The sequence below is a fragment of the Muntiacus reevesi genome, chromosome 20, assembly GCF_963930625.1.
Source record: "Muntiacus reevesi chromosome 20, mMunRee1.1, whole genome shotgun sequence".
Taxonomy (NCBI): domain Eukaryota; kingdom Metazoa; phylum Chordata; class Mammalia; order Artiodactyla; family Cervidae; genus Muntiacus; species Muntiacus reevesi.
In genome coordinates this window covers 8,965,904-8,985,102 of record NC_089268.1, presented here as the reverse complement: position 1 = coordinate 8,985,102, position 19,199 = coordinate 8,965,904, and the positions used below count along the sequence as shown (strand labels likewise).

Sequence of the window (19,199 nt, the reverse complement as noted above, 5' to 3'; positions counted from 1 at the left end):
AGCCTGCGCTCCCTCTGGGGCTTCAATTTCAGGCCACCCCGGGGCAGGGGGCGGAGCCTCTGGTTGGTGGAGAGGGTTTGGGTTTCTTGATCTCCCCATTTATTGAAAAACAAAAAATAGTCAAGCCCCCATAACTGGGAGTGAAGAGAGACAATTAATTAATTATTTAATTGTCCGAAGCAGATTAGAGTGTGTGTGGACTTGGTCAGTGAAAGGGAAGGTCGTGGATAAAATGAGCTTCTGGAAAGGTAAATAGCCTGGTCAGCTCAGGTCCTTTGAGAAGACTGGGCTTATAAATAGACTGTTCTTTAGACAAGGAACTTCTGGTAGCTCGCACATGGCACCGTCATCTTTAGAGTCATCTCACAGATCCACGGGGTGAGGTTCACGACCAGCCCCGAATCTCCGGTGGTCCCCAGGGAGGCCTGAGATGAACAGGCACCCCAGCACACACAGAGCTTGGGGAAATACTCTGGCAATGCTTCCTCTGGGGGGAGAAACATAGAGGGTTATAACTGACCGCAAGCTTTAAATAGGCTCCGGGAGCGTGAAATGGATGCTAAAAAAGTTACCCTGATAGTAGGCTGCAATAATAGAAAAACAGATCATGGAATATAAATGTTCTAATTATTCTTGATTAGTCAGAACGTGCGTTCAGCATTGCTTTGCTGCCGTGGCTTGCTGAGAAATTCTTCTGTATCCTGAAGAAGGGAGTTGGAAGGATGCTGGGCGTGCTGGGACCATCTGCAGAAAAGAAGAATCAAGAGAGAGCTCAGGAGAAGTGGGAATCCTGGGTGTAAGTGTCCTGGGGGCTGTTGGGCAGCAAGGGGCCTCAATTTAAAATGTTGTGGTTTTAAGATATCAAAAGTTAAACCCAGTGGGTAGAACTTCCAACAAAAGACCAAAGTACTCAACTCTATTCCTGCTGTGATAAAAAATGAGCCCTATATCAGCGTTTATGATAATGATGATATAATGGCAAGAGCCTCTAAGAGGTAGGTGTTGGAGCCAACACTGTTTTTGAGGGTTCGATACTGTTCATTTCAGTTCTACTGGAACAACACTGAGATAATACTTTCAATAGACTATTATTTTAGGTAGAGGTATGAACCCAAGTGGAAGAAATCAATGGCAGAAATGGGAAATCTAAGACACTTTGATTTAAAAACATTTACAGAGTAACTACATGTGCCAGGATTCAACTTCTGCTGTGGTTTGCATGCTAGAAATGGAAGGCATAGAAGGTGGGTGAAAAAGGAGCCTGTATGTGGCTGAAAAAGGAGTCCTAGTGTATATTAGGACATTTAATCTTTATTTTTAAAGCAATGGGAGCCTATGTATTAAAGTCTATTATGACAAAAAGATGTTCATGATGAGATTCGCATGGGAAAGAATGCCAGAGCATTTGGGGACTTTAACCTTTGTAGACTTTAGAGGTTTAGAAAGAGAGAGAAAATATTAGGTGAGTTATCAGCAAAGACTGGGATAGAGTGGATGGTGCTGGTGATGGAACATAGGTTGGGATTGCCCGGCAGGGTGGAAGGCGCCATTGAGGTCAGTGGCAGTGACTGTGGGTCTGAGACCTGTCAGTCTGCATGTATGCTTTTCTTAAACCAATTTCAACTGCAGAGAAACCAGTGAGCAGGACTTAACTGGAGAAGGGGCATTGCAAGGTGGGCAGTCTATTTGTTTCCATTGCTGGTGCCCATCTCTCCTTCACCAACCCCTCCTCCAGACCCTGTACCACAAGCCATCTCAAATGTAAGCTTCAGGAGAGCAAGGAGCTTTATCTGATGAGTCCCAAGTGCCTGAAGCAGTGCTTGGCACATAATGGATGATGAATCATTGTTTATTAATTGACTAGGCAAATAAATGAATGAATAATTAAACACTGAATGAGTACAATGAGGTTAGGGGACAAGAGAGTGGAGGGTGCATGCCAAGAAGTATTATAATAGCAGGCCTGAATGAGTACAATGAAGTTAGGGAGCAAGAGAGTGGGGGTGTATGCCAAGAAGTATTATGATAGGCCACAAAACTGAGCTGAGTAAGGATGGATAGGAAATCCTAAGGGCGGGGAATTTTTCTTGTTAATTACTGCCATCCCAGAACCAAGAAGCTACATATAGTAGATACTCAATAAACTAGAGTTTATAAAAAACAAAAATACTGGACTTATGTGGTGGTCCAGTGGTTAAGACTCTGCACTTGCCCTGCAGCTGGTATGGGTTCAATCCCTGGTCAGGAAGCTAAGATCTCACCTCCCTCACAACGTGGTCAAAAAAAATCCACTACCATAAATAAATAAATGGTTACCTTAAAAAGTAATACTGACAACACAGTAAAATGCAAAGCTGGAAAGTATTGTGATATTTTGCTTTTTACTTATCCTATTTGTCTCTTATAGAAATTCATAGGGATTCTGTAGCTAAAACAAGTGTGTCTTTTAAAAAAAGCTTTTATAGCTGAAAGAACCATTGGACAAAAATGCATGGTCCCTAACGTATATGTGTCTGCTGTAGACTACAGCTCTGATCCTTTAGTCAGTTCTCAACTCTTAGTTTTAATAAGAAGTCATTTAGAATGCTGTTTCTCAAATTTTAGTGGACACAGGAATTCTGAGAACATTTTGAAACACTGATTCTGGTTAAGGGATGTCTGAAGTGAGGCCCAAGATTATGCCTTTCTAACTAGCTCACAGGTAATGCTGATGCCGCTCCAAGAGCCATGCTTTGAATAGCAAGGATTTGGAATGCTTGGTTACTCAACGTCTGAAAGGAAAGGGTTTGTTAAAAGTCAACAGAAACCATTTCATCAGAACCCAGTATTTCAGTATCATGTCTTCAGATCTACTGGAAAAAGTTCCTGACATTTGCTTGTTAAGTTGTAACAGCCTGGACTTCCCTGCAGGCTTAGTAGTAAAGAACCTGCCTGCCAATGCAGGAGACACAAGTTCGATCCCTGGTCCAGGAAGATACCACATGCCTTGAGGCAACCAAGCCTGTATCCCACAACAACTGTAACCCCAAACTACTGAAGCCCACCCGCCCTAGACCCTGTGCTCCGCAACGAGAGAAACCCCCACAGTGAGCAGCACAACTAGAGAGGAGCAAGTGGAGAAAACCGGCACAGCGATGGCGACCCGGTGCAGCCAAAAATAAACAGACAATAAGCAACGTGGGACAGCCCTCCTCCTAAGCCCAGCTTTGGATCACTGACACAACCACCTGTTTGAGAACCTTGCTGTCTCACTCCCCCCCGGCCTGTACCCCACCCTCCGTATCTGCAGCTAATTTTCACCACCATTGAATGGTGCACGGGCTCTCTCTATTAAAAAAACAACAACAACAAACAAGACTTTCCATTTAGTCTGTTTTTCCCTGCGGTTAAAGCCATATTTCCTTCCACGTCCTCACAGGCAAATTTCTCAGGCACGTTGTCTGTCTTCACCTGCTGCCTCTCTCCTGTTGCTTTCCATTTCCCCCTCAACTGTATCTAACCAAGCTTCCCTGTTTGCCCTCTACCAAGTGATTTGCCAAGGTTGTAAATAACCCTGGGTCACTGTTTTTTTTTGGACATTTGCCAGTGCTTGACCTTTCAGAATGATTCCACACAGCTGACCAATTGCTCCTACTAAAAATGCCCTTTTCCCATTGGCTTTTGTTTTTTTCAAATTGCTCTGGCTGTTTCTTCTCATTCTCTTTTCCTCATGGAAGGTCTTCTGCTCAACTCTTGAAGATTACAGCGCTTCAGGTCTGCCCTAGACTCCCTTTCAGCCTCAAAATTGTGTCTGGAAGACGAGCTCATGCATTCTTAGATAGCCACAGACATCTAAGAATATCTTTCCAAGACTGAAGTCATCCTTTCCCTCCAAGTAGATTCCTCTCACAATATTCTCTTTGGTAGTGAACCTCGTCCGGTTCCTTAAATGGTAAGTCTGGACTCATACATGACCTCTTCCTCACCAGCCCGCGCCCCCATCTCCACGTCTGGTTGATTGCCATGTCCCTGTGCTACATATTATAATTTCTTCTCACTGCTGCCATTCTGGTCCAGGCCTTCAGCAGCTCTCACCTGGATCATCGTGAAATCCCCCCAAATGACTTTACTGTGTCCACTCTTGCTTCCCTCCAATCCATCCTCTACACAGTTCAGTCAGTGATCTTTTCACATCTGATTGTTTAACTGCCACAGCTTTCCGTTTCCTTAGGAGACAGTCTCAACTCCTTCTTGGTTTGCAGCGCCTCTCAGGCATCTGGTCCCACAGTGTCCACCTCTGTGATCGCTTCATTCAAAACCCTCTTCAAGGGCCCCAAATATTCCATACTCATCTTCTGCCTTGGCTTTCCATACTGGCTGTTCCATCTGCCTGAGTGATCTCTTCCTCACCTTTGCCTAATGATCCCTAACTCATCCTTTGCCTCGTGGATTAAATATCACTTCCTCAAATAATCCTCTCTTGAACCTTCAGCTCAACTTCTGTGTTCCCACAGCAGCTTCAGTTTCCCTCCCGGAGCACGTGGCTGGGGATGGGTGGAGCCATGACATGGACCCACGTGGTCCAGCTCCAGAGGCCATGCTGCTGACCTTGACTTCGATGGACGTAGGTCTGTCTGATGTGTCTACGCTCTAATCCTAGTCACAACACCGTGTTTAGCACATACGTTACTTGGTTAATTAATTGATTACTTAATTCAGAAAATTGCTAAATGAATAGTTTGTGCTGGGGACGTTTACAAGTGCATTCTTAAGCCATATAGTGTCTATTTGGTCTCAAAGGCATCTTCTCATTTTATAGATTGTCTAGGTGTGGGATGGGCCGTACACTAATTGACTGAAAGTTATAGATGTATTTCAGTGTATAGAGCAGCATATATACACATTGTGTGAGTCACATATATAGCTTTAAATTTTCTGGGAGTTGCATTAAAAAGAGTAAAAAGGAACAGATGAAATTAGTTTTCACAATACACTTGATTGAACTCAGTATATGTATAATATGGGTTATCAATATAAAATTAGTGAGATGCTTTAAATTGTAAGTCCTAAGACTTCAAAACATGGTCTGTCTTTTACATTTTCAGCACATTTCAAGGGCTGAAATTTGGACCTGCCCCACTGCAAGTGCACAATAGCCAGTAGCATTCACCACAGGCGTATGGGTGGTGCAGGTGTGTGGGCAGCACAGGTGTAAACAAAATTTAAATGAAGATCCAGCCCGTGAGAGTCTGCAGAGTGTGTGTTATCCTCATTGCTCCTCCTGCTATGATCTCAAGACACACTCCAAATTATTCCAAATAAAAACTGAACTTTAGGGACAGAATTTATCTTAAAGTTGCTCTTTATTTTTTCAATCATTTTTTTCTACTCTGTTTACAGCATTTTATTCTTTTATTAAAAAATTTTAATTATAAAAGTATGACAGCACATTTATAGGAGACTTGGAAAATACGGAGCAAAGTTACATATAGTTCTATTATATATTACAATTATTTTTTAGTTAGATAAATGAAGATTTTTAGTTTTAGTGTTTTAATATCAAACACTCAAAAAATTAATAGAATGAATATACTGAAAAGTAGAAGGATATAGTAGACCTGAAAAGTTATGGACCAATTCAACACAAGTAAGATTTATACAATTTTCACACAACAGTAGGATACACATTCTATCCAAGTTCCCATAGACTATAAACCAGGAGACACTGAAACATATCCAGGGACATAAAAAAGGTGCAAAAATTTCATGGTCTGAAGTTATTAATATCATATAGGATCTGTTCTCTTATGAAATTACATTAGAAATCAATATCAAAAGATATTTGAAAATAATCCACATATTTTGAAGGACAATGTGACATTTACCAAGAGAAGTCTTTGACTTAGCCATTGAAAGCCTCAATAAAGCAAAAAGACTGGACAAGCACAGAAGGTGATTGCAGCAAAGGAAACATTTAAATGGGAAATTAGTATCAAAATGAGAAATTAACATCAAAGATACTTTAAAAACCCCATGTAATTGGAAGTTAAGTGTTTACTTTTAATTGATGTGTATGTATTTAAGAAGCCATAGCAAAGAATATTAGAAAATATTTGTAACAGAATAAAAATTAAAAGAATTTATCATAATTTGTTGCACGTAGCTGAAGTTGATCAGTGTAATTAAAGTTGCTGTTTACATGGAAACTGGAAAGTAAATCCTGACCTGTGTCTTGAATGGTAGCCTGAGAATGGAATTTAAGCTTGTGCCTTCTGACACTTGGGTTCCCTGGGATGCACACTTTCATCTCAGGCTGGAGACAGGAAAAGTTGAGAACAAAGCTGCCTGGGACTTCCCTGGTGGTCCAGGAATTAAGACTTTACCTTCCAATGCAGGGGGTGGAGGTTTGATCCTTGGCTGGGGAACTAAGATCCCACATATCTCACGACCAAGAAGAAAAAGAAAGCTCAAAAAATCAAAACATAAAATGGAAGCAATATTGTAACAAATTCAGTAAATACTTTAAAAATTGTCCACATAAAAAAGAATCTTAAAAAAAGAGAGAGAAATATCCAAGCTGCCAGTTTTGGGGCTCTGAGAAGGAGAGTCTGAGAAGATAGCCCTTTGTTGAGCAAAAGTCAAAGTTTCAGTTGTATCCGACTCTTCATGATCCCATGGACTGTAGTTCAACAGGCTCCTCTGTCCATGGACTTCTCCAGGCAAGAATACTGGAGTGAGTCTCCATTTCCTTCTCCAGGGGATCTTCCCCACCCAGGGATTGAATGAATCTCCTGCATTGCAGGCAGATTCTTTTACCATCTGAGCCATCAGGGAAGCCCTTGTTGGGCAAAAGCTACAGCAAGTCTTTGGTTGTGCAGAGTCATCAAGGAGCCAGAAAGGCTGGGAGAACAACAGGCCTGAAGGGTGAAGCAGGATGTGTTCCTTCCGGCTGCCAGACCTCTAACCCACCTTCTGATGGTTGCGTGCTTTCCCAGGCCGTAAGGTTGGGTACAAGGCAGAGTCGGTCTCCCACCCTAGAAATCAGAAAGCCAGATGCTTGCTTTGCCAGCCTTCTTTGCAGGGATGACTGCCGGGGTCCAGCCTCGGCAGGATCCAGGGGGTACCCTCAGGATGAACGGCGTTGGCGAGAGAGAGAGAGAGAGAGAAGACACGTGAGACCAGCCTTGATAGGGCCAAGTCTGTGTTTTACTTTTTGATAACAGATTTTATACCCTTTCTCAGAATGTTTTCAAGGTACAAGATGCTTACTCATGATTACACAGGATTAGTATTACATCATTTTGTTTTTAGGAAAAGCAAGATGTTTTTTGCTTTCTAATTCTATAGTAATTCTTAGCACATGATCTTCTGGCCTTGAGGCTATTAACATTTTATGCAGGTCAGGTGAATGTAAACCTATTTTCCGTTTTTATGGTGACCTTAACTGAAAGGTAGCAGTCTCATAGAGCAATAGTACAAAGTAGAATTATATCTTTGTTAATACAAAAATTAGTCCTTCTGCAAAAGTTATCAGTTGCGTTTATCTAAGAAGTTTACCCCATACAGACTGTACGACTTTGGTGAGGCAGCTTCTGCCTAGCACTCCTGGCTGATAATTAACAACCATCTCATTGTTACCACACTAGGGCTAAGTTCTTATTTCTCCAGATCTTTAACTATATTAACAATGGTTTCTATAGCACAACTTTAGCACATTAAAAGCAAAAACACAGCAAGCAAAACACAGCAAGCAAATCTCAACCCAATAACCACCTATAGAATAATTTTTCTTATGTTTTCTAATAGGACTCCTTTACCCCTTAAAAGGGCTCTATGTCTATTAGGGCTTTTATATAATCAGGTTCTTTATGCTATTTTATGATTAGGATATTATAAGCAATCATGCATATTAGTACCAAGGGCATAAATGTATTTGGCTAACAAACTACCAGCAAAGGAGTTTAAATTAAAACACTCCTTTCACCTTGGATAATCTCATAAAATACCACCACCTGGGAAACTTATTGATTAAAGTTCTAAATTGATTCTTATTCGGGAAGAGATCGGGGAAGGCCTTCTGCCTGTGTCACAGAAATTAGGGAGTAGTCCATTGAGGCAGGCATCAGAAAGACAGATATCATCTTTAAGGTGAGCGCTGGGGGCAGCTTTTCGAAATCCCTGAAAACCTGATCTGCCTTGTCTGTCGGGCTTTCTCCTCGTGACCTTGTCATGGGTGGGATCTCGTGAGCTGGCCTTTTCGAAACCCCTGAAAATCTGATCCACCTTGCCGGTCAGGTTTTCTCCCTCATGGCCTTGTCATGGGTAGGGTCTCGTGTGTTGGCTCCTGGCAGATGGCATGGATGAGTTCCAGGCATGGATCTGGCTGATCAGATGCCTGCGCCTCCGACTGGAAGTTGAGAGCTGATGGTGCCCAAGCAGCAGGCCCGAGAGGAGGCCCGCCTGGCAAAGGGGGCACCCTGGCTTGCAGGAGCGGCGCGGGCAGTGGGGCCAGTGGCTTCCTCACTGTCTGGGCCTTGAGACATTCAGTTGTGGCTTCCGCGGCCCTGTGGGGGCAGCTGTGGTGTCTGGAGCTTGTCTGGGCTGTGGTTCTATCTGCAGAAGCCCCGTTTTCTCCTTTCCTTTCCCTGGTCTGTTTCTCTGGTCATCTAGCACTGATTCCCTGAGCTGCATGGAATCCTTTTTTTTAAAAAAAAATTTTTTTTCTTTTTTTTTAATTAAAGTAATCACTGTGGACGGTGACTGCAGCCATGAAATCAGAAGATGACTGCTTCTTGGCAGTAGAGTGATGACAAATCTAGACAGTGTGTTGAAAAGTAGAGACATTACTCTGCCCACAAAGGTCTGTATAGCCAAGGCTGTAGTCTCCCCAGTGGCCTATGGTTGTGAGAACTGTACTATAAAGAAGGCCGAACATCAGAGAATCAATGCCTTCCAACTGTGGTCCTGGAGAAGATGCTGAGAGTCCCTTGGACAGCAAGGAGATAGAACCAGTCAATCTTAAGGGAAATCAACCCTGAATATTCCCTGGAAGGACTGATGCTGAAGCTGAAGCTCCAGTATTTTGGTCATCTGATGCAAACAGACGACTCTTTGGAAAAGTCCCTGATGTTGGGCAAGATTGAGAGCAGGAGGAGAAGAGGGTGTCAGAGGATGAGATGGCATCACCAGTGCGATGAACATGAGCGTGGGCAAACTCCGGGAGATGGTGATGGACAGGGAGGCCTGGCGTGCTGCAGTCCATGTGGTCGCAAAGAGTTGGACACGACTGGGTGCCTGAACAACATAGTTGATTCACAATATTGTGTTAGTTTCAGGTGCACCACACAATGATTCAGTTACACACTTATATACATGTATGTACACATATATGTCACATATATGTATGTATAGATATATGCACACATATGTTAATATATATACACAGATTCTTTTTCAGATTCTTTTCCCTTACAGATTATTGCATGATATTGAGCACAGTTCCCTGTGCTATACAGTAGGTCCTTGTTGGTTATCTATTTTACTTATAGCAACATGTATCTATTAATCCCAAACTCCTAATCTCTCCCTCCCCTCCTCACTTCCAGTAGACCCCTTTTCTCCTTAGTTACTCAGTTACCTAGCTCAGGAGCTCGTGAAATGAGGGGCACTGAGGAGCTGAGAGCAGACCCCCTGGCAGGCGGGAAGGCTGGGAGCTGGGGGCTGCAGGGAAAAGGCCCGGCAGGACTTTCTGAGGCCCAGCGGCCTAAGGCCCCATGTCAGCAAAGGTGCCTGAAGAACTGTGTTCAGCGGCTTGTGTTCTGTGGAGTGAGGACCCTCCATGGCGCAGGGGTGTCAGGAAAGCCTGCTCTCCCTAAACACTGGTGGGTGTTTCAAGTGGAGATCACTGAAGGGAGCCCTTGGTGGGCAGAGCTGACAGGAGAGCTAAGCAGAAGGACGTGATGGGGAGTGACAGACGCGGGCCTGAGGCCCTGGGCCCGCCCCTGAAATGCAGGTGAGGGCAGGGAACTCCCCAAAGGCTGTGACTTTGAGAGGTCACGCCAGTTCTATTTAAATACTAAAAAGGCTCAGAGACCTCAGTTGACATCCGGGTCACACCAGAGTTAATCCACTTGTCTTCACTGAGAAGGACACACAGTGACAGATCACAGGGAACAGCGAGGCTGTTTCCATCTTTGCTGCGGGAGGTGGAAACTGCCTGCAAGAGGAGCTGTCAGTGGCTCTGGAAACAAATGCGACACGCAGAGCCAGCAGAGGCCACGTGCCAAGAATTCCAGATAATAGACTCGAAATCTTGTCTTTTCAAGGGGACACAGAGTGGGGTGCTTTATTATTCAGACAGGTAGATTGGAAGCAGGAAGCCCCAAGTTCAGCCCAGCAGCATGGATGCCTTGAGTTCCCATCAAGCTCTGACTTCTGGAAAATAAGCAGGAGGTTCATCAATGTAGTCACAACTCTCATGGAGACTGCTGCTAACTCAGTGAATTCCCACTGCCCGTTCCAACAGCCTCTAGAAATGCTGGCTGTGCCGGGCTGCTCTGAATATATTTAAGAGCTTCTTGACGTAAGTGGACACTTGCGGTTCACATGCTCTGTTGTGACATTTTAAAGGTGGCAGCACTGTTTTGGAAAGTAGAAAGCATATTCATTGCAAGCACTTCTGAAAGTATGTTTGCAAAACCCAGAGTAAAGTTTCTCTGATTCTAAGTGGACAGCCACTGTGGGCTGTTTTTCAGTGTCAAATAGTGAAAGCAGTATTCATACGAGAGCTGAGGGCCAGCCCGCCTTTGGGGTGGCACTGTTGAAGAGTCTTTCTTCTAGAATGTAATGCCTGTTAATCAGACTACTTGCTTTCCTGGCAGCATTTGGCTTAATAAAAAGTAGGTACTGACTCCCGTGATATCACTTCACCGACAAAGGTCCCTATAGTCAAAGCTATGGTTTTACCAGTAGTCACGTACGGATGTGAGAGTTGGACCATCAAAAAGGTTAAGCGTCAAAGGATTGATGTTTTTAAAGTTTGGTGCTGGAGAAGACTCTTGAGAGCCCCTTGGACTGCAAGAAGGTCAAACAAGTCAATTTTAAAGGAAATCAACCCTGAATATTCATTGGAAGGACTGCTGCTGAATTTGAAGCTCCAATACTTTGGCCACCTGATGCAAAGAGCTGACAACTGGAAAAGACCCTGATGCTGGGAAAGATTGAAGGCAGGGGGAGAAGGGGACAACAGAAGACGAGATGGTTAGACGGCATCACCGACTCAATGGACGTGAGTTTGGGTAAACTCCAGGAGTTGGTGATGGATAGGGAGGCCTGGCGTGCTGTGGTCCATGGGGTCACAAAGAGTAGGACACAACTGAGCAACTGAACTGAACTGAACTCCACTTCATATAAACAAGCTCCATTCCAAGAATGAGTTTGAAAGGGCAATTTGTTCATAAGTCCAAAGAAGTTAGCCTAGGTACTAACACAATTGACTGTATAATGCTGGGTCATAATAGGTTTATAATACTTTTCACACAAATAATATATAAAAAACAAATACAAAAAAATAAAACATTTTTAATCTTGCAGTGCAGTACCTTGAAAATTACAGGAGTATAGTGCAATAGCTGGCACATGGGGCTGGCATCGAGTGAACAGTCAAGAGCTACTGACTGGAGATGGTAGCGCTGAGGGATCGTCAGCAATAAGAGATAAAGGGCAAGCCACAATGTCACTCACGCCTGACACTGATGGCACAGCTTCTAGTCCCTGGCTGGAACCAGATGCATGTTCTCGTCTTTGAAAGTTTGCAACTTGAAGGTTCATATGTATAGTTCTCTTGAAATGTGTATTTTGCTGGGGTCGGTCTGCTGTGGGGCCTGAGATTCTGCATGGCTAACAAACTGTCAGAGGAAAGGGATGCTATTGGTCTGCAGACCATGCTTTGAAATACCTCAGTTCTATTCCTGGCATCCTGACTTCCTTGCTCTGAGGTAGAACCCAGACGTTACCATTTTCTAAAAGCTTTCCAAGGCTCTTTTGTGAACAGAGTGGAAGTGATGAGTAGCTTGGGACCCCCAGTGAGGGCAGGAATTTTGAGAAGGGGACTGCGTTAGAGATGCTTAGCTCTGAATACTTCAGCTAAGAAAGTGTTCTAAAAGATGAGTGTAATATGACTTGAAATTATGGAAGCTTATAAAATAAGAGAATCCTTCATTCTTCACACAGTATAAAGAAAATTTTTTAAAAAATTAAGCTATCTCTGCATATGCAACAATTTTCTTTTTCTTTTTAAAGTTTTTTTAGGCATGCAGGATCTTAGTTCCTGACCAGGGATTGAACCCATGCCCCCCACAGTGGAATTGCAGAGTCCTAACCACTGGACTACCAGGGAAGTTCCTACAATGATGTTCTAACTCAGGGATGAGTCACGAGTCTCTTCCACCATCAGTACTTGCAGACATACTGCGTCCTTACTGACAACGATGTTGCATTCCACAGCATGGTTAAGCCATAATTCATCTCACCAACTCCTCATAGGGGGACATCCTGTTGACTCTAATTTTTCTGTTTTGCAGATAATGCTCTGAACACATATCCATGGACACACGTACACGATGTTCTGTAGGACAGATTTCTAGATGTGGAAGTGCTGGGTTATTTAAATAACGCTTCTCAAACTGTCCTCCAAATCACATCTTCTCCAAAAAGCTCACCAAATTACATTCCCACCATCTTATATAAAGATGCTTTTTTCCCAACCACTTTGCAACTGCAGGGCATTGTCAATCATTTTGAGATTAACCAATATAACATGTGAAAAGAGGCTCCATGGATGTTGTAGTTTGCCTGTCATGATGAAGGTGTGAGGATGAATTAGATTGAAGTACCTCTTCTTGGGATGGCCTGTCTATAGCTTTTGTCCCTTTAGCTATTTGACTGTTTGTATTCTTACACTAATCTTTTGTCTACTGTGCGTTATAAGTGTTTTCAATCTGTTCAACAGTGGTACACAGACATATTCCCTTTCTATACAGTGAGATCTATTAGTTTCCATCACTTCTGAGTTTTACTTCTTGTTTAAGAAAGACTTCCTTATCCCAAGAATATAAAATATATTCCTGGTTTCTCTATCTGCTGCTTGCATAGATTTGTCATTTATTAATCTATCTGATCATTAATCCTTGTGCAAAATATTTGCTTCACTTAGGACTTGAAGTTGAGTTGTTACTTTGTTTCTTTTATTTTCAAATTTCATTCTTAGCATCAGATAGGTCTTCATTATTCCTGGATTTGAATTATCTCCTTTATCATATAGTCAACTCCACAGATACATTCTGGTCCCTCCTTTTATCTCTTCCTCTTTTTATGTGACTATCCAAGCTGTCAAAATTTCTGCAGTTTTATAAAACTTCTAGAAAGTTTAGTCTTCATTTTTCTTCTTCTCCCCTTCCTCCTCCTCTTTCTTCTTTTAACAAATTTCTTCTTCACTTTTTTTAGATGTATTTAGAATCCCTATGTCAGGTTCTAAAGCAGTCTCATTGGAATTTTTATTGAAAGTGCATTTAAATCCACGAATGTGTGAAGAATTGACTTTTTTACAGTATTGAGTGCTCCAGACAGAAACAAGTTCTCTCTCCACTTATACATGTATATTATTCATACATATTTAAAATTTTTTTCAAATATAGATCTTATACATTTTTTGTTAAGCTTATTCCTGATATTGACAGATAGACTGATCTATTAATCATCATTTTAATTGATTACTAACAGTATCAATTGATTTAAATATCTGCTGTTGATTTAAATATCTGCTGTTGCTGTTAAGTAGCTAAGTCATGTCCGACTCTTTGCAACCCCATGGACTGTTGCCCACCAGGCTCCTCCATCCATGGGATTTTCCAAGCAAGAATACTGGAGTGGGTTGCCATTTCCTTCTCCAGGAGATTTAAATATATTCATCTCCTAATCATCAATCTCACTAGGCTCTTAAGGCCTCATAGTTTAATTCATTGTCTTTGTAGTTATTAAGCTTTGATTTTATAAAACCCATGTATTAGTTTCCTTTTTCAACTATGAACTAATAAGTATGCAACTGAGAAAATTAGAAATATAGAAGAGAAACTACCCCAGCAACCAAGGACAACTATTATTACTTTATTATTTTACTTGCATCAGTTTTCATCCCTTTTTTAAACATTTTTTTAAAAATTGAAATGTTGTAGGCTTACAGAGCTTCCCTGGTGACCCAGTGGTAAAGAATCCACCTGCCAATGCAGGAGACACAGGAGATGCAAGCTTCATCCCTGGAAAATTCCATGGACAGAAGAGTCTGGCGGGCTGTAGTCCACGGGGTTGCAAAGAGTTGAGCATGCACACACAATTGAGCATGCACACATGCACAGGTTGACAGTATCATATTAATTTCAGGTATACAATATAGTGATTCAATATCTTTATATAGTACAAAGTGATCATTACTATGAGTACAGTTACCCTCTGTCATCATACAAAGTTATGACAAAAGGAACTATATTCAATATCTTATAGGTTATTATAATAATTTATAATGAAAAATAATCTGAAAAATAATATATATGTATTACTGAATCACTTAGCTGTACCCCTGAAGCATTGTAAATCAGTTGTACTTCAATAAAAAAATTTTTTTAATTTTAAGATAGGAGGACAAGATATATGTGCATAGCTTCTTCTACACGATTGTAATAACACAGCATACTTAACTGGGTGTCCTTCTTAAATGAATAACGGCCTTCTATTTGCCAAACCCTTTTGCTGGAGGCATATTTGTCTGATAAGGAACCGTGTGCTTCTCACTTAGGGGCAGGAGCGCTAGTGTGACTTGTGCGCGGAGTTGCTGAGTTCAGGTCAGCCCCTCGGCCGGGCCTGCTGGCATCTGAACCACCCGCTCTGGTTCAGCATAACCAGGCCTTCTGGCCCTCGCCCCGCACATAGCTGCTAACCTCACTGCATAGCCAGCTGCCCCGTCTCAGGCCTCTGTGCAGTCACTTTCAGGGTTCAAGTGATGTGGAGGTGGCAGAGGCCTTACGATTCTACTTAAAAGGCTGACTAGGGACTTCCTTGGCGGTCCAGTGGCCAAGGCCCTATGCTCCCAATGCGGAGAGCCAGGTTTCAGCCACTGGTCAGGGAACTAAAGACCCAGCATGCCCCCAGCCCCCCCCCCCAAAAAAAAAACAATTAAAAAAAAAAGACTGACTAGACTGTGACATGATAGAGATTTCCCAAGAACATTTTCAGAAACTGTTTCCCACATGGCTCTTCCATGGTGGGTTGGGGGTCAGAGTTGCTGGTTCTTAAATGGGTGCTTCTCCCTCAACTGACCCAGTGGGAGGTGGCTGACTCCCGCTGCTGTGTGTGATGGTGTTTCTCCCCCTTCTCTGGGCCTTAGCAAAATTCTCTGCAACAGGAGAAAGTGTTTACCTGATACCCTATTACTCTGCTAGCCTCGCATCCTCTTGGGAGTATTGGAGGGTGACACCCGGGGTATTTGCGACCCGCTCAAGCCAAGACAAGGAGATGATCTTTCAGTGTAGCTGCATCACCCATGTGACCAGCGGGAGGAATGAACCAGGGCGGTGGGCATGGGCTTCAACCCCTGCTCACATGGAAATGAGCAGAAATGTCGGCACATGGCAGCTGAAGATATTCCAAGTCTAGACGAGCCTTTTGTCGTTTGGAAGGGAGCCAAGCTCGATGAGTGACTGCACCTGTTCATCCAAAGAATCTTAAAAAGATCATCTCGAGGGAGCAGAAATAGTCCTACACTTGACTAAGTCCAGGTTTCTGGACTGAATAAAATAATCGCTTTTTTTTTTTTTTTAGGTTTTGAGCCAGGATTGTTCAGGTATTGGTGAAGATTTCGTATTTTCCCCCCTTCATATCAATTAACAGGCTTCATTTTTCTTTTGCCTCAGGGATGAAGGTCTCACTTAAATCATTAGCATAACTCCATAGATTGGAACTTCACTGAGTGGTGATCTCAGAGATAGCTTTGAATATTTAAAAACCATGTGCAGAGCAGACCCAGACCGGTACCCACAAAAACGGTGATGAGGGTGCTCGGCTCGAAGGAGCAGATCAGACGGAGCTCAGCCCCAGCTCACAGACACCATAACAGATCTCACAAGAGGCCTTTCTCTTCAGCAAATGAGATCTGCGACGGAGAGAGCTGAGACACGCCGCAGTACAGGGCTTGACAACGGCAGGTGATCCCCAAGCCTTTCCCTGGCTATCTCCTCTGAATTTCTAGATTATTACAGATTGAGAACTCAAACTACTTGCTCACAGCTGGCATGAAGCTGAGGCATCTTCATTTGTTGCAAACAGCCTGCTGATGCTAAAAAAGGAACTCACTTCATCTGGGGCTTAGGTTGCTGCTTAAGCTGGCTCCGACCAGAGCTGTTAAAAACAACTGCGCTGAAATTAACCAAATAGCCACATTACTTTAAGAGAAACACGTTGTAGGCTGTCAATAAATCTGTGCTGAAGAGAAGTGCAAAGTTTTCTGAACTGATGTTTACAGGCGAGCAGGGAGAGATAAGGATGGCATTGGAAGGGCTGTCGGATTTCATGCATGTGATTGGAGGGTGTGCATTACAACACCAACATCCGTTCCAGTCCTCAGTCCCCAAACCCAAGGGTAGTTCTGGATTCCTGCTCCCACCTCCCCCTTCACAGTCTCTCAGCAAGTCCTGCCAGGTCCAAAATGCAACCAGACTCACCTGCTTTCTCCATCGCCACTGCCCCTGACCAGCCCAGGAGTCTGCCCTGGCTTCCTTTCCATCCCACTTACAGCCACACCAAGGGCCCACAGCACTTCTCTGCTTACCACCCCGCACTGCTCCCCCTCCTTAGAGCCCACAGCTCCTTCAAGATCTGAGTCCTGCGTCCCTCTTTCCCGCATCTTCTCGCACCTCCTACCCTGAGCAAGTGCAGCACACTGCAGCCCAGATACACTAACAGCTTTCTCTGATGGGACTTCCCTGGTTGCTCAGACAGTAAAGAAACTGCCTGCAATGCAGGAGATCCAGGTTTAATCGCTGGGTCAGGAAGATCCCCTGAGACGGAAATGGCGACCCAGGGGACGACAGAGGATGAGACAGTTGGATGGCATCACCGACTTGATGGACGGGAGCTTGAGCAAACTCTGGAAGTTGGTGATGGACAGGGAAGCCTGGCGTGCTGCAGTCCATCGGGTCTCAAAGAGTCAGATAGGACTGAGCGACTGAATAACAACAAGTATTCTTGCCCGGAGAATCCTGGGGACAGAGAAGCCAGGTGGGCTACAGTCCATGGGGTCATACAGAGTCGGACACAACTGAGTAACTCACACTTTCACTTTTTTCAATGCACCTCATGGTCTTTGCATTGCTATTCCCTCTTCATGGACTGTTACTTGCATGGCTCACAGCTCAAACATCTTCTTAGAGATGCCGCCCCACTGCAACGGCCTCAGTCACTGCTCAGTCCCTCTATGGAGCGACCAGGCTTTATTCCCTTTATAGCTTGATTACAAACTGACCTCTGCTTGTTTGCTAACCAGCTCCTTAATAGAGGCAGTGACTGTATTTGTCTTACTCACTGCAGTGTGCCCAGAGCCTACTCATTCTCAGCTAATAACGGTTGAGCCAGTGAAAAGGATGCCATGTTTCCTGGCCATTTGCTTCTGTTTGGACTGTGCCCTCCTCTTCCCCGCAAATCGCAGAAGTATAATGTGTAACAGTTGACAGGAAACTGAGGCCAACAACTTCCCTCCTCCCCTGTTGGGCTGGGGAACTGGAGGCTGCGGTTCTGAGGTGAACAGCTCACCTGGGGCAGAGTCTGGAATAAAACCAGGTCTCAGGACTCTGTCTGGCACCCTCCCTACACCCCGGATGGGGCTGGGCTCCAAAACAATTGGATTTTGTGGCTGAGTGAACAGTAACAAGGAATATGCGATGAAAGGAGGAAGGAGAGCCTGCGAAGAGAAGATGATAAGACCTCTTAAAACGGCAGGGATAGGGAACAAGGTCCTGGAATAATAAGTAAAGGGAAGTTTTCCCTGGTGGCTTAGCGGTGAAGAATCCATCTGTCAATGCCAGAGACGCAGGTTTGTTCCCTGGTCCCGGAAGAGCCCACAGGCCTTGGGACAGCTAAGCCCGGGAGCCGCACCTACTGAAGCCCATGTGGCCTAGAGACCGTGCTCCGCAGCGAGAGAAGCCTCTGCGATGATGAGCCTGAGCGTGACAGATACAGGGGAGCCCCTGCTCACCAAACTATAGAAAGCCTGCGTGCAGCAGCGAAGAACCGGCACAGCCAAGACAAACAGTAAAGGGAAGCACATGTGCGCGGGGAGCATTCATTGTCAAGGGCAGTGGAGCTCGAGGTACAATCTGCCGGTTTGTATAAGGGCTTCCAGGGCAGCAACGTGTGAGAAGGAGGCTGCCCTGTGAGACAATGATGAGGACCCAAGCAGGTAGAAGGCAGACTCTCGAGCCCCGGCAGACATTCACAGGCACCATTCAAATGCTCTTGTGGACAAATGGAAACTTTTTATGTGGCTGGATGCAGCCCAGGAGAAGTCAGTCTGAATCCTTTGACACAAAACCTCTGAATCTGGTTGGGTCTTCTTCTTGTTCAGTCGCTCAGTCGTGTCCAACTCTTTGTGACCCCATGGACCGCAGCACACCAGGCCTCCCTGTCTTTTACCATCTCCTGGAGCTTGCTCAAACTCTTGTCCATCGAGTCAGTGATGCCATCCAACCATTTCATCCTCTGTTGTTCCCTTCTCCTCCTGCCTTCAATCTTTCCCAGCATCAGGGTCTTTTCCAGTGAGTCAGTTCTTAGCATCAGGTGGTCAAAGTACTGGAGTTTCAGATTCAGCATCAGTCCTTCCAGTGAGCATTCAGGACTGATTTCCTTTAGGATGGACTGGTTGGATCTCCTTGCAGTCCAAGGGACTCTCAGGAGTCTTCTCCAACACCACGGTTTGAAGCCATCCATTCTTCAACACTCAGTCTTTTTGATTGTCCAGCTCTCACATCCATACATCACTACTGGAAAAACCATAGCATTGACCAGATGGACCTTTGTAGGCAAAGTAATGTTTCTGCTTTTTAACATGCTATCTAGGTTGGTCACAGCTTTTCTTCCAAGGAGGAAGCATCTTTTAATTTCATGGCTGCAATCACCAT

General features: G+C 44.1%; 1 long non-coding RNA gene across 1 annotated transcript; it reads left to right on the top strand.

Annotated features, from left to right (window-relative positions):
- Positions 1-111: 111 nt before the first annotated feature.
- On the top strand, positions 112-3,313 carry LOC136151045 (uncharacterized). The gene is made up of 3 exons (XR_010659998.1): positions 112-248; positions 642-796; positions 2,911-3,313. It is a non-coding gene; the product is annotated as an uncharacterized lncRNA (long non-coding RNA).
- The last annotated feature ends 15,886 nt before the right edge of the window (positions 3,314-19,199 follow it).